The 16352-nt window shown below is 40.2% G+C and overlaps 1 protein-coding gene and 1 pseudogene across 2 annotated transcripts in view; one reads left to right on the forward strand and one right to left on the reverse strand.

Annotated features, from left to right (window-relative positions):
- The window catches only part of SBF2 (SET binding factor 2), a 483767-nt gene that overhangs the window by 436509 nt on the left and 30906 nt on the right, over positions 1 to 16352 (reverse strand). The gene's annotated exons all lie outside the window — the stretch shown is intronic.
- Positions 3548 to 5720, forward strand: LOC125079956 (cell division cycle protein 16 homolog; annotated as a pseudogene).

Here is a 16352-nt window from a genome sequence, read left to right on the forward strand (position 1 = left end):
GAGATTTACTATCAGGAAAAGAGAGTATTCTCCTAAGTATTCCTATGTGAATACTTAGCATTTGAGAGCAGGAATATCAAAACTGAAAAGAGAGGGAGTTATATAAAAGTTTACATAGTGAATTCTGCAAACTCAAATCTTCCTCTACCCCACTCCCCAAATTCTGGCAACTAAATCTGTATCTCCCAGCAGGAAATAAAAAGATCTTTCTCTGGCAGCTTCTGGGTGGCTCGGTCGGTCGTTGGGAGTCTTCCTTCAGCTCCAGTCGTGATCCCGGGGTCCTGGGATCAAAGCCCAGGTCAGGCTGCCTGCTCGGTGGGAAGCCTGCTTCTCCCTCTCCCATACCCCCTGCTTGTGTTCCCTCTCTCTCTGTGTCTCTCTCTGTCAAATAAGTAAAATCTTAAAAAAAAAAAAAAAAATCCTTCTCCAGTAACTCTGACAAACCAAAGGTAAAAATATAAAAAACAAGGGAAGTTATAAAATCCAATCCCAGCATGATCACCCATTTTTAACCAATGGTGAACCCAACAGTCCAAAACCTCACAATTAACTACAATATTAGGAGAAAGCTAAAGAAAGCTTCTAACATGAAAGATTAAAACGAAAGTAGGGGGAGAAGCTAGGGAAAAAAGACTTATTCAAGGAAACAAAAGCATTTTTTTTAACAAAAGCATTTTTTAACATCAGTATTATCTTCAGACATAAGAGAAAATACTGCAACCATAAAAAAAAAGAACCAAATGCTATGAAAAGGAACATTAAGAGACAAAAGAGCGTTGAAATAGTTTTAATGACAGTAGAAATGAATAGGAAATGGAAGAAAAAGAGAAGAAACTAACAGAATAGTGAAAAGAATAAGAACAGCAAAACAAAACAAAACAAAACAAAAACCCACAACAGGGACACCTGGATGGCTCAATTGGTAAAGCATCTGCCTTTGGATCAAGTAATGATGGGTGTGGGGGGTGTTCTGGGATCAAGCCCTGCATGGGGCTTCCTACTTAGCTGGGAGTCTGCTTCTCTATCTCCCTCTCCCCTCCCCCTGCCCTCCCCCTGCTCATATTCTCTATCTTGCTTGTCCTCTCTCTCTGTCAAGTAAATAAATAAAATCTTAAAAAACAAAAACCAAAGAAATTAAAACAAGGCTTCCAGAAAAAGAAGAGAAACAGTGGGAATGGAAGGACTTACAATCACAAGCTACCAGTTTGGAAGAGCCTATCATAGGTCTAGAATAATGAATACAAAAAGACCCACTAAAAGCCACAAAGTTTCAAAAACAGGAACACATGTAAGATCCCAAAAGTTCTGTGGGAGGGAAAACAACACCACATAAAAGACTGGGAATCCAAGTAGCACTAGATCCTCTGCAATCTTGAAATATTAAAAAAAAATGGATCAATAACTTCAAACTTCTGAGGAAAAATTATTTATAGTTAATCCAAATTATCAATCAAGAATAAAAACATTTCAGGCATGCAAGGCCTCAGTAATATTACTTCCTTTGTACCCTCCCTTACTCAAGATGCCACTAGAAGAAATACTTTAACAAAATTAAGGGGGGGAAAAAAAAGAAGTGAGATCCAAGAATAAAGAGATCTAACACAAAAAAGAGAAAAAAAAGGCAATCCTCAAAATGATGGGGGAAGATAAATTCCAGGACATCAGTGGTGCATCATACAAAGCAATCAATACAGATTAAAGCATCTCAAAAGGCCCAAGGAGAAAGATCTTCAAGAAGATAAAACTAGTGGAGAGATTTTAGATAACTGGCAGAACTAGTTGAGTTTGAATTAATGATAATAGAAAACTAAGCAAACAGGGGCGCCTGGGTGGCTCAGTGGGTTAAGCCGCTGCCTTCGGCTCAGGTCATGATCTCGGAGTCCTGGGATGGAGCCCCGCATCCAGCTCTCTGCTCAGCAGGGAGCCTGCTTCTTCCTCTCTCTCTCTGCCTGCCTCTGCCTACTTGTGATCTCTCTCTCTGTCAAATAAATAAATAAAATCTTTGAAAAAAAAATAGTAGTAGGATTTCTTTACAGACATGGAGGCATATTCGTTAGGGTTAGGTTGGGCTGCAGGAGACCAGAAACCTCAAGAGCTTAAAATGGAATTTTTTTTGCTCTTCCACATAAATGAAGTAATTTTAGGACTGGTATGGAGAATCCATGATTATCCTTTCATTCTAAATCTTTAACATAATAGTTTGTACTTCCCAGTCCAAGATGACAGCTCAAATTCCAACTATAACATCCACCATTTTTTTTTAAATTTCATTTATTTATTTGCCAGAGAGAGAGATCACAAGTAGGCAGAGAGGCAGGCAGAGAGAGAGGGGGAAGCAGGCTCCCTGCTGAGCAGAGAGCCCAATGCGGGGCTTGATCCCAGGACCCTGAGACCACGACCTGAGCCGAAGGCAGAGGCCCAACCCACTGAGCCACCCAGGTGCCCCCAAACATCCAACATTTTTTTTTAAAAATATTTTATTTATTTATTTGTCTGAGAGAGAGACAGAAAGCACAACCAGGGGCTGTGGCAGGCAGAAGGTGAAGCAGGCTCCCCCTAAGCAAGGAGCTGGACAGAGGACTCGATTCCAGGACCCTGGGATCATGACCTGAGCTAAAGGCAGGTGTTTTAACTGACTGAGCCACCCAGGTATCCCTAACATCCACCTTTTAACCAGCAGGAAAGAAGGTTAATGAAGGCTCTGCTCCTTACTCTTAAAAACACCTCCCAGAACTCACAGGTGACTTACTGTTCAGTACTTAGTCATACCACCACAACTAGCTACAAGAAGACTGCAGCATGTCTACATTCCAGGTAGCAATGTACCCAGCTAAAAACCAAAGGTTCCATTTCTGAGGAAGGGGGACAGCCAGCAGCCTCCGCTAGGAGGAGTAAATATCAAAAGAATCAGCTTTAAAAGTTTCCAGAGTTGCCTCTGGGGATGAGAAAATCAAAAGGGGGTGATGACAGAATAGTGGAGAACAATACTGGGTTTTTTTAATGTGCTTCGGAGAACTATTCGATTTTAAGCTATATGAATATATAACTTGATTTTTTTTTTTAATTTAATTGACAGACAGAGGTCACAAGTAGGCAGAGAGGCAGGCAGAGAGAGAGGAGGAAGCAGGCTCCCTGCCGAGCAGAGAGCCCGACTTGGGGCTCGATCCCAGGACCCTGGGATCATGACCTGAGCTGAAGGCAGAGGCTTTAACCCACTGAGCCACCCAGGCGCCCCATAAATTGATTTTTTAAAATGTTTAAAGAATCATGGGAAAAGTAAGTAGAAACAGAGCCACAACTTCTGTTTCTAAAAACGTGTCTTTTTTTCCTTTTTGGGGGGGGGGGGTGTGCAACAGATAGAGGTAAGAACTGTATAAAATCAAAAGTAAGCCCTATCAGTACAGTAGTGCCCAGTCTTTAAGGCGTGATTTTAACTGTGTAGAATATTTTTTTTTTTTAGGCAACACAAGCTCAGGGCAGGCCTGGTGGGCAGCAGAAAGGAAGGCAAGTTGGAATGTGCTTAGCTGGACGCCACGGCTGCGCAGCCATGAATCTGTAACGGCTGTGGAAGTATACCGGCCAGTAGGTGGACCAGCAACAGTATCAAGGTGCTCTATTCTGCGCAGAAAAGAGGCTTCACTCCCTCACAAGGAACTCCAAGACATATATTGGTTGTCTATGTCTTTATCTGACAGCGCAGTATCACAGAGCAGCTCATACACTTCGGTCACAAAACCAGACAAACCGTATCAGCAGGCTCTTGATATTCTTGATAAGGAGAAGCCAATCAACTAAAGGTTATCTGAGAAATACATGATAAAAGTGGCTGTAAAGACCCCTTTGTCTCTAACAGGGAAAATCTCAGATGCCCTGGATAACCCTGCCCTAGCAACCTATACTTACAAAGACATTTTGAAACTCCATGCCTACTGTTTTGAAACATTTGCACTTCTATTGTCACACTACATGTTGACAGCCTAAGGAAAAAATGAACTGCCTGAGTCACTACCTCTTAACATGCTCTGAAGAACAAGAATTGCTATGCTTCCTATTTGAGAACAAATTTTAGAAGTATAATAATCCTAGTGAAACTGTACTCCCTGATTATGTAGATGGTTTGCAAGAGAATGTGGATGTGATAGTGTCTTTAGCTAAAAGACATTATTATAATTGTGATTTTAAAATGTGCTACGGGGCACCTGCGTGGCTCAGTGGGTTAAAGCCTCTGCCTTCAGCTTCGAGTCGAAGGGTCCTGGGATCAAGCCCCACATCGGGCTCTTTGCTTGGTGGGGAGCCTGCTTCCCCTCCCCACCCCCCGCCCCCACCTGCCTCTCTGCCTGCTTGTAATCTCTGTCAAATAAACAAATAAAATCTTAAAAAAAAATTTTTTTTAATGTGCTACAAACTGGACACCTGGGTGGCTCAGTGGTTAAAGATCTGACTTGATTTCCATTTAGGTCATGATCTCAGTGTTGTGAGATGGAGCCCCACGCAGGGCTCCCCCATGGCAAGGAACCTGTTTAAGATTGTATCTCTCCCTCTCCCCCCTCCTCCACCCACCACACGGTCAGCATGCTCAATGGATGGAGGGATGAATGAATGAATGAATGAATGAATAGTGCTACAAGCTTACTTCTGTAGTAATGGTTAAAGATTCTTTCCATGCAAACTATTTACCTGAACATACAAGGGACACTTGTAGAACTGAATAAAGCAAATGAACTTTTGTCTTTTTCATTAATTGGTGTGCAATCCTGTGTCTTGTTTTGCAGTGGGATGCTATTATCTCATGCTTGGTCATAAATATGAACTTGCCAGAAGGTATCTCAGCGAAATAACAACAGTTGAGAAGATGTACAGGCCAGTGTGGGTAGCATACAGGCACTTGTGTGCAGCTGAGAGTGAGCATGACCAGGCCATGGTTGCTTACTTCATAGGAGGGGAGGTGATGAAAGGGTCATTTGCCAATGCTCTACACTGGATTATAATATGGGACTGACCAATAACTCAAAATTGGCTGAAAGATTCTTTGGCCAAGTGCTAAGTTTTACACAAACTAAGCATTGCACTAGAACATCCTTTTGTTATGCACAAGGTTGGTATGCTTGCATTTCAGAATGGAGAATGGAAAACAGAACAAACGTTTCTTGATACTCTGGAAAAAATTAAAGCAACTGGGAACAAGGTAACAGATGACAGATGGAAACCTTTGTTGAACAACTTGGGACATGTCCACATGAAGTTTAAAAAGTATGCCAAGGCACTGGATTATCACCATCAGGCACTGGTGTTAATTCTTCAGAATTCATCCACCTACTCTGCCATAGAGTATATCCACAGTCTGACGGGCAAATTTGAAAATGCTGTTATATCCACAAAGCCCTTAGTTTTAAACAATATTTTATGTTGCAGTGCTTGCTTATTACATTGAAATGTACACTGGTGATTCTGAAGCTTACACTGGAGCAGACATTAAAGACAAATTAAAATGTTATGAATTTGATGTGCACCACTGAAAACACCAAAATAAGTTACTTCACCTCCACAGGATTTCAGAAAATTTGAAGTAGGAAAACAGACTGCAGAGGAAACGGGCTTAGCACTACTGGAAACCTCAAGGAAAACTCCAGATTCCAGAATTTCCTTGGCAGAAACCTTTGAAACTGAAATGAATTAAAGTGACATGATGTTAAGAGACATCTATGTCAGACCACAGTTGATGATTCCAAACAGGTCTCAATTCCATTTTGTCTTGGGGTAAGTCAGTGATTCCTCACATCCTTGCCATGCCTAAGAACTTCCCGTTTCTTTCTTTTTTTTTTTTTTAAGATTTTAATTATTTATTTGACACAGAGAGAGAGAGAGAATGTGCACAAGCAAGGGGGAGTGGCAGACAGAGGGAGAAGTAGGCTCCTCGCTGAGCAGGAAACTCCATCCCAGCATGCCAGGATCATGACCTGAGCTGGAGGCAGATGCTTAACTTACCAAGCCACCCAGGTACCCCAAATTTCTCACATTTTTAAAAGATTTTATTTATTTATTTATCAGAGAGAGAAAGAAACAGCAAGCACAAGCAGAGGGAGCAGCAGGCAGAGTTGTAGAAGCAGGATCCCCGCTGAGATGGGAGCCCAATGTGGGACTTGATCCCAGGACCTTGGGATCGTGACCTGAGCCCAAGGGAGCCACTTAACCAACTGAACCACCCAGGTGTCCCAATTTCTCACTTTTTAACAGGAATCCAGACTACACCTTTACATTTAGAAATGGAGACCTGCCAAATAGACTAGATTATACACACCTTTGCAACATATATTTCCTGATTCTACAAAGTAATTATACACAGAGGAATAAAGAAGGTAAATTGTCAAAAAAATTTTTTTTTCTTTTTTTAAAGCTTCTGTTTGGGGCACCTCAGTGGCTCAGTCATTAAGCATCTGCCTTCAGCTCAGGTCATGATCCCAGGGTCCTGGGATGGAGCCCCACATTGGGCTCCCTGCTCGGCAGGAAGCCTGCTTTCCCTCTCCCACTCCCCCTGCTTGTGTCCCTGCTCTCTCTCTCTCTCTCTGTCAAATCAATAAATAAAATCTTTAAAAAAAAAAAAAAAAACTTTAAAAAAAACTTAAAAAAAAAAGCTTCTTTTTGTTTCTGTGTTCCTGATTCTATTGAGAAACAGAAAGTTTTAACAAATCTCTAAATCACAGAATCTAGCAATACTTAGATATTAATCTATCGGGGCGCCTGGGTGGCTCAGTGGGTTAAGCCTCTGCCTTCAGCTCAGGTCATGATCTCAGGGACCTGGGATCAAGCCCCGCATCGGGCTCTCTGCTCAGCAGTGAGCCTGCTTCCCCCTCTCTCTACCTGCCTCTCTGCCTACTTGTGATCTCTCTCTCTCTGTGTCAAATGAATAAAAATTTAAAAAAAAAAAAATCTTCAGGGGTGCCTGGGTGGCTCAGTGGGTTAAAGCCTCTGCCTTCGGCTCAGGTCGTGATCCCAGGGTCCTGGGATCGAGCCCCGCATCGGGCTCTCTGCTCAGCGGGGAGCCTGCTTCCTCCTCTCTCTCTCTGCCTGCCTCTCTGCTTACTTGTGATCTCTCTCTCTCTGTCAAATAAATAAATAAAGTCTATTAAAAAAAAAGTTTAAAAAAATCTTTAAAAAAATTAATCTATCAATATTAAGAGCACAGTGATTACTTTGGGGGCAGTCTGCAACTGTTTTTGCTAAAGAGCACTTTTCTCACAAGAGGTAAGAGTTACTACTGACTTAAGATATTACTAATAGTGAAACATAGTATAAATTAGTTTATCAATACTTTTTTTTTTTTTAAAGATTTTATTTATTTATTTATTTGAGAGAGAATGAGTGAGAGAGAGCATGAGAGAGGAGAAGGTCAGAGCGAGAAGCAGACTCCCCAAAGAGCTGGGAGCCCGATGCGGGACTCGATCCCGGAAGTCCGGGATCATGACCTGAGCCGAAGGCAGTCGCCCAACCAACTGAGCCACCCAGGCGCCCCTAGTTTATCAATACTTTTAAGATAATTCATAGATCAAGATTCTCCAACAACTACCCAAAAAGCACATTTGGTCTTTTGCCCCCTTATCAGGTTGACTCTGGATGAAAAGTCTAAAAAAGCACTGCATAAAAGTACAAATCTACTTGTTTGTCAAATTCTTTAGAGGAAATGGTTATAAATATTTGAAATATAAATAAAAGAGAGAAAAAACAAACACACTGTAGCAAAAGCAGACAAGTTAATGTCACATCTATGAAAATATATTATCCCAACACTCCTTTTTCATAAACAAAAGAGAATAATGCTGAATAATATTAGACTTTCCTAGTTAAGCTGCATCAATATTTTAATGTTTACTTAGATTGATATTATTTCCTCTCATTTTTCAATTTTATTGCTATCTATCTGTAACCATTTCTAAATGCTGTGAACAATGACCAATTTTGTTAAAAAGCTGCTTTTCTGGGCACCTGGGTGGCTCAGTAGTTAAACATTTGCCTTTGGCTCAGGTCATGATCCCAGGGTCCTGGGATCGAGCACAGCATCAGGCTCCTTGCTCAGCGGGAAGCCTGTTTCTCTCCCACTCCCCTGCTGTGTTCCCTCTCTTGCTGTGTCTCTGTCAAATAAATAAATAAAATCTTTAAAAAAAAAAAAAAAGCTGCTTTTCCTGGGGTGGGGAGAGAACCAGTTTGACTAATTCAAATTACAGAAAGAAAACTCTGGCCCATGAAATTAAGATAATTATCTAAGATCATACATAGCTAATAGGTAACAGAGCCATAAACCTGGGTCTCTTCACTTTAATACTGGGGCAACTATGTCAAAAAAGGGATGCACAAGCTCTATTAAATTCTCTGGTGAATGATGCCACAGCAAAGTCCCTGTTCTTCCCACCCAGCTAATCAATTAATCCCATTTCCATCAAGTAAGTGAATTATTAAGCTTTACTTAAAGGATGTAGGTGGTAGTATTAAGCCACTTGGGCTCTTTCCAATTGCTGGAACTATATGCAGATTCATTTAAATTACTTCACAACCATAGTTTAGTGCAAGAATATGTGGGGTAGTATAGAAGCTCAAAAGACTCCACAATTAGGTCTCACTGAAAACTGGAACACTAATCAGAATAAAATAAAACTGGTATCCAGGGGTGCCTGGGTGGCTCAGTCAGTTAAGTGTCTACCTTCTGCTTGGGTCATGATCTCAGGGTCCTGGGTCAGGCTCCCTGCTTAGCAGGGAGCCTGATTCTCCCACTCCCTCTGCTACTCCCCCTGCTTGTGCTCTTTGATTGCTCCCTCTCAAATAAATAAAATCTTAAAAAAAAAAAAAAAAAAAAAAGAAAGTAAGAAAAGAAACCACTGGTATCCAGGAAGAACTCTAAACATTGTCATAATTGTTTCCCGATTCTGCCTCTACTATACAGTGGCTATGTTTTATTCTCCACTAGGACTACTCTTCCTACTACATGGTTTCTATTGTCCTGAGCTTCTGCTGTTTTCTCTGGTTCATATTCAAATTCCCTAAGGGAAAGGATTACATTGAGGGAATTCACCATTCTGTAAGACAGAACTACTGTACAGTTCTTAGGTCAGGCTCATTTATAAGCTAATGGCCTACATATATATCACTGATGCCAATCCGTGGTCTGATTAATTGCGGCAAAGTAGAAAGGACTTATGATACAAAATGTAACAACTGATGCAAGCCCTTTTTTGTTGTTCTTGTTGTTTTTGGAAAAGGGCTGCAGCTTTCCCTCACACTTGGAGGATTATGTGTATTGATATACATTTGATTTATAAAGCAAAACCTCTTTAGGTAAATTCAGACTTAAAAATCTAGCCACCCTCTCCAAGGCATGGTCTCTCACCATATTGTCACCCTCTACACACACACTCCTACACAGCAGATCTCAAATGGTAACGACACCCACCTTCTGCCACCCCAGTATTTTCTACTCCTGAGTGCAGAAAAGTTAACAGCCTCTTTGATAATAATCAAATTAATTTAATATATATTTAATATATTATACATATGTGTATAATATGTATATATGTATATGTGTGTAAGTATATATGTACATACATATATGTTTGTATATACATACATATATGTATATGTGTATGTATATTATAAAATGTATATTATATACATATATAATATATATAATATGTATATTATATGTATAACAATATATATATTATTTTGATAATAATCAAAATAATAATACCCACTGATACCTTTTCTCTGAATTGAGATTCTCCTTTGAACCCACATTAATTCCATATTTGTACTAATATTAAGTCTAACACATGAATTATGCTAGATAAAATTATTCAGGTATAAGATAATTTCCTATTATAGAAAAATGATTGCCCTAACTGGTACACCCAAACATCTTCTAATAGAAACATAGGTAGTGGGGCACCTGGGTGGCTCAGTGGGTTAAGCCTCTGCCTTCAGCTCAGGTCATGATCTCAGGGTCCTGGGATCAAGCCCCACATTGGGCTCTCTGCTTGGCGGGGAGCCTGCTTCCTCCTTTCTCTCTGCCTGCCTCTCTGCCTACTTGTGATCTCTGTCTGTCTAATAAATAAATAAAAATCTTTAAAAAAAATTAAAAAAAAAAAAAGAAACATAGGTAGTTTTACAGGTTGCAACTTACTAAGTAGTTACTATGTCAGATACTGGACTAAGCACCCAAAAGGAAATATCACAGATTAGCAAACTGAGACCTGTAAAGATTGTTTTTTTTTTTTTTTTTTTTTTTAGGATTGTATTTATTTATTTGAGAGACAGAGAGAGCATGAGCAGGGGAAGGGGCAGAAAGAAAGGGAGAAGCAGACTCCCCAGTGAACGTGGAACCGGACGTGGGGCGGTGATCCCAAGACCCTGAGATCATAACTTGAGCCAGTCAGATACTCAACCAACTAATCCACTGGCCTACATATATATCACCCAGGTGTCCTAAGACTAAGTTCTTATGTAAAATCACATATGATAAATAGTAATGCTGAAATTAAAATCCTATCTATGTAGGCCAAAGCCCATATTTTCAACAATCATTGGTCTTCTGTCAATGACCGCTAAATAGAATTACCAATAGCATTCTGTAACACTAATCAAAAAAAAGAAAGAAAATTCCTACCTTACTCTAAGGCAATACTTCCCAAAACACTGCTCAATGAGATATTATCTATCATATACTAGGAGTTCTGTGACCAAATAAGTGTAGGAAATGTTATTCTAAAAAGAGCTCATCAAACTTTCATATTGCAGGGATTCTCACAACCACACTATAAATCTCCAAGAAGTAAACACATTAGACAGAATTTTCCATACATATTTCACCAAAGTTACTACTCTTCACAGGCCATTGCCTAGAACTATTTTGTGGAATACACCTTAGAAAATATTTGTCTGGTAAAAAATTCACATGACCTTTTTTTTTTTTTTGATAACTCACCTAAACTAGTCAATCAGTAAGTCTTATGACACCTGCTGACTCATACCCCACTTCTGGTGAAAATGTCATGGCCACACTGAGGGCCAATGGCCATGTTTTGGATAAAGTCGCTTTCCCGCTGTTCAAAAAGTACTCAAAGGGCAACACATTCACTTATGTGGTCTACCTCAAAAACGTGAGAAAAGACAAGATGATTTATCCCAAGAAATGGAAGAGAGCAGAGGGGCCAGCAGAGCCATACAGGGGCAGTAGAACAGCTAGTGGAAGTCACAATGAAACAGGAAACCCTAGAGAACAAAGGAATCGGCAAACAGGAAAAAAAGGGGACTTGGGGGCACCTACGGGGCTCCAGTCTGTTAAGTAACTGCCTTCAGCTCAGGTCATGATCCCAGGCTCCTGGGATCGAGTTCCACATTGGGTTCCCTGCTCAGTGGAGAGCCTGCTTCTCTCTTTCTCTCTGCCTATCACTCTGCCTACTTGTGCTGGCTCTCTCTCCCTCTCTCTCTCTGTCAAATAAATAAATAAAATCTTTGGGGGAAAAAAAAAAAGGGGGGGGGGGGAGTTGAACAGAGAAGACCTGCAGAGATAAGCAACAGACAGGCTATGCACCTGCATTTGGGAGCTAGTGCTAGCTCCTATGAACCAAGTCCTTGGATTTCTCCATCTTTTCTGTACCTCTTATAATAACGTCCCTCTTTTCCTTGGGACCAAACTCATTTAATTTCAAAAAAGGAAAATCTAATTCATTTCAGCTCAGGTGTTAAAAGAATACAGGGGCACCTGGGTGGCTCAGTCGTTAAGCATCTGCCTTTGGCTCAGGTCATGATCCCAGGGTCCTGTGGTGTGGGATCGAGCCCCACATCAGGCTCTCTGCTCAGCAGGGAACCTGCTTCCTCCTCTCTCTCTGCCTGCTGCTCTGCCTACTTGTGATTTATCTCTGTCAAATAAATAAATAAAATCTTAAAAAAAAAAAAATGCCTGGGATTGAATCCCAGGTCCTTCACTATAAGATGCAAAACTCTAGAAAAGTTACCTAAAGCCTCGGGGCGCCTGGGTGGCTCAGTGGGTTAAGCCTCTGCCTTCGGCTCAGGTTATGGTTTCAGGGTCCTGGGATCAAGCCCCGAGTCGGGCTCTCTGCTCAGTGGGGAGCCTGCTTCCTCCTCTCTCTCTCTGCCTGCCTCTCTGCCTACTTGTGATCTGTCTGTCAAATAAATAAATAAAATCTTTAAAAAAAAAATTACCTAAAGCCTCTAATTTCCATTTGTAAAATGGAAATAATTGGAGTATCTCCACATCAGTAAACTATGATTAAATGAGATGTTTGTATTGTGTTTGTATATCTAGCAAGCACTGAATAAATGTTAGCTATTACTATTATTTTGCATGTACTTCTTTTCCTCTCACTCAAAATATGCTGTCCCTTAAGGGCGCCTGGCTGGCTCAGTGAGAAGAAGGTGCAGCTCTTCATCTCAGGGTTGTGAGTTCAAGCCACACACTGGGTGTAGAGATTACTTAAATTTAAAAAAAAAAAAAAAAAAAGGAAAAAAAATCGTATCTTTAGACCATAACTGAGAAAGAAGAAAAGAAAATCTTACTTCTGGATATAAAAATCTGATAAATATTGTTTTTTAGAAAATTACTAGTACAAAAATAAATAACTAAAATAAATAAAAAAATAAAAAATTTACAAGAACACTGTAGCCACAATGCCTTAACTGCAGAGAATCTCTCACCCTCTGTACAATTTGCAGAAATAATAATATCAAATACTCAGAAAATATCTCTGATCCTAATGAAATGATTTTTCCACAACGGGGTAAAAATGTTATATCAATACCAGATATACCTTATCTAAACCATCAACATTTTAAGAGTCCAAAACACAACAACTTTTAAAAGACAACAAAATAAACCCATTTTATAAAATAATAGTTTTTTTTAATTCTAAGATTATTATAACTGGAATCAATTTGTAGACCTACTAAAACAACAAGAAATACAAAGAGAACAAATACATAGTAGCTTCTCCTGAGGACGTTTAATAACAAGCAACTTCAAATCCAGAAACAAGTGATCTCATTACCATTCACTCATTACCATCTCATTACCATAACCCCAATAATACCTGGACCATATTAGATAAACTTCATTATTCAAATAGTTATTTACTTCCTAAGAATAACTCATAGTTTTTTTTTTTTTTAAGATTTAAATAAATCTTTATTCATCTGAAAGAGAGAGAAAATCTTAAGCAGACTGCACTGAGCACAGGGGCCGGATGTGATGCTCAATTCCACAACCCTGAGATCAAAACCTAAGCAGAAACCAAAAGGCAGACACTTCACTGTGCCATCTAGGCACCCCAGTTCATACTTATTTTAAGATGTATCTGTATCATTCTCCTCTGATTTGGATAGTTTGGGTTCTCCAGTTCCATAGCAAATAAATTAGTTAGATCACTTTAAAAATCACATCAAGGAGCACCTGGGTGCCTCAGTCTTTAAGCATCTGCCTTTGGCTCTGGTCGTGATCGCGGAGCCCTGGGAGTGAGCCCCACTTCAGGCTCCCTGGTCAGCTTCCCGGAAGCCTTCTTCTCCCTCTCCCACTCCCCCTGGTTGTGTTCCCTCTCTCGCTGTGTCTCTCTCTGTCAAATACATTTTAAAAAACACTTTAAGGGGCGCCTGGGTGGCTCAGTGGGTTAAGCCGCTGCCTTCAGCTCAGGTCCTGATCTCAGGGTCCTGGGATCAAGTCCCGCATCGGGCTCCCTGTTCAGCAGGAAGCCTGCTTCTCTCTCTCTCTCTCTCTCTCTGCCTGCATCCTCTGCCTACTTGTGATCTCTCTCTGTCAAATAAATAAATAAAATCTTAAAAAAAAAAAACTTGGGGCGCCTGGGTGGCTCAGTGGGTTAAGCCGCTGCCTTCGGCTCAGGTCATGATCCTAGGTACTGGGTTCGAGCCCCGCATCGGGCTCTCTGCTCAGCAGAGAGCCTGCTTCCTCCCCTCTCTCTGCCTGCCTCTCTGCTTACTTGTGATTTCTCTCTGTCAAATAAATAAATAAAATTAAAAAAAAAAAAAAAAAAAACTTTAGGGCGCCTGGGTGGCTCAGTGGGTTAAGCCGCTGCCTTCGGCTCAGGTCATGATCTCAGGGTCCTGGGATCGAGTCCCGCATCGGGCTCTCTGCTCAGCAGGGAGACTGCTTCCCTCTCTCTCTCTCTCTGCCTGCCTCTCTGTCTACTTGTGATCTCTCTCTGTCAAATAAATAAATAAAATCTTTCAAAAAAAAAAAAAAACTTTAAAAATAAATAATCTTTTAAAAATAATCAAATCAAAATATTGCAAGTCCACAATTTCTTTCATAATTTACCCTCACTACCCACAATATGCTAATAACATTAAAAGTCTACATTATTTTTATTTTAATAAGGCTAATGATCTTTTTACAGGTAATTGAATCTGCGTTCACTAAAGGCACACTCTGGTAAGGGAAGAAAAATCTAATATTAGAGTACCACCACATACAAAGTAACAAGTCGATAACAAAATGACGATCCAATGTTCACATGCGCAAATGATTTGAACAAACACTTTACCAATAAGCACAAGAATAACCAATGTTATCCCATCACTGGAGAAATCTAGAAATTAAAACCACAGTGATATATAGAACACGTATTATAGGGACACCTGGGTGGCTCAGTCAGTTAAGTGTCTTGCCTTCAGCTCCGGTTCTGATCCCAGGGTCACGGGATCAAGCCCCATCTCAGGCTCCCTACTCAGCCTGCTTCTCCCTCTGTCTGCCGCTCTCCCTCCTTGGGCTCTCCTTCTGACAAATAAGTAAATAAAACTCTTCAAAAAAAGAAAAAACAGGGACGCCTGGGTGGCTCAGTTGGTTGGACGACTGCCTTCGGCTCAGGTCATGATCCCGGAGTCCCGGAATCGAGTCCCGCATCGGGCTCCCAGCTCCATGGGGAGTCTGCTTCTCCCTCTGACCTTCTTGCTCATGCTCTCTCCCACTGTCTCTCTCTCAAATAAATAAATAAAATCTAAAAAAAAAAAAAGAAAAAAAAAAGAAAAAACACATCACAGAATGGCTAAAACTAAAACGACTGACAATTACAAGTATTGATGAGATTGCAGAATCACTGCAATTCTCATACAGTGTTGGTAGGGAAATAAAATGCTACAATTCTTTTGGGAAAAGATGTGGCAGTTTCTTATAAGATTAAGCATATACCCACCTATGACTCAGAATTCAACTGCTAAATACTTACTACCAAAGAGAAACGAAAATATATTTTCACAAAAGACTCAAGAATATTCATAGCAGTTTTATTCATTATAGCCAAGAAGTGGAAATAGTCCAAGTATCCATCAACAGAAGGGTTAAACTGTTGTATATTACAGCAAAAAATAGAAGAAACTTATTATAGAAATAACAAATTGGATACATCTCAAAAACATATTGAGTGAAAGAATTACATAAAAGAGTATATGCTATATGATTCCACTTATATGAAGTTCTGGAATGGACAAAATTAATCCATGATGGAAAAAAAATAAAGAGTGACAGTGATTGGCCCTAGGAGGACAGAGGCAAGAATGGACTGGAAACAGGCATAAAGGAAAACTTTAAGTACTATACTGTATCTTGATAAGGAATTGGGTTATACAGTGTATAAAATTTCTAAAAATGTAAACTTTAAGATGTGTCTCTCATTAGGGACGCCTGGGTGGCTCAGTGGGTTAAGCCGCTGCCTTTAGCTCAGGTCATGATCCCAGCGTCCTGGGATCGAGTCCCACATCGGGCTCCTTGCTCAGCAGGGAGCCTGCTTCTCCCTCTGCCTCTGCCTGCCACTCTATCTGCTTGTGCTCACTCTCGCGCTCTCTCTCTCTCTCTCTGACAAATAAATAAATAAAATCTTTAAAAAAAAAAAAAAGATGTGTATCTCATTAAACATAAATTTTACATCAAAAGAAAAAAGGTCAAAAGAATATTTCGCTTAGGGGCACCTGGGTGGCTCAGCGGGTTAAGCCTCTGCCTTTAACTCAGGTCATGATTTCGGGCTCCTGGGATCAAGCCCCACAGCAAGCTCTCTACTCAGCGGGGAGCCTGCTTCCCCCCTCCCTCTCTCTGCCTGCCTCTCTGCCTACTTGTGATCTCTGTCAAATAAATACATAAAATCTTTTTTTAAAAAATCAACATAATTTAGGTAGGGACAAAAGGAAATAAGCACATATATCATTCATATTTTATAGTAATTTTAATGATTCTAGATTTTTTTTTCAGAGGGGGGAAGTTAGGGGAAGGGACAGAGGGAGAGAATCTTTTTCTTGGTAACATTGAACAGTAATATTTTGTTTATTTTTTTAATTAACATATAATG

Source organism: Lutra lutra, chromosome 10 (assembly GCF_902655055.1).
Source record: "Lutra lutra chromosome 10, mLutLut1.2, whole genome shotgun sequence".
Classification (NCBI taxonomy): domain Eukaryota; kingdom Metazoa; phylum Chordata; class Mammalia; order Carnivora; family Mustelidae; genus Lutra; species Lutra lutra.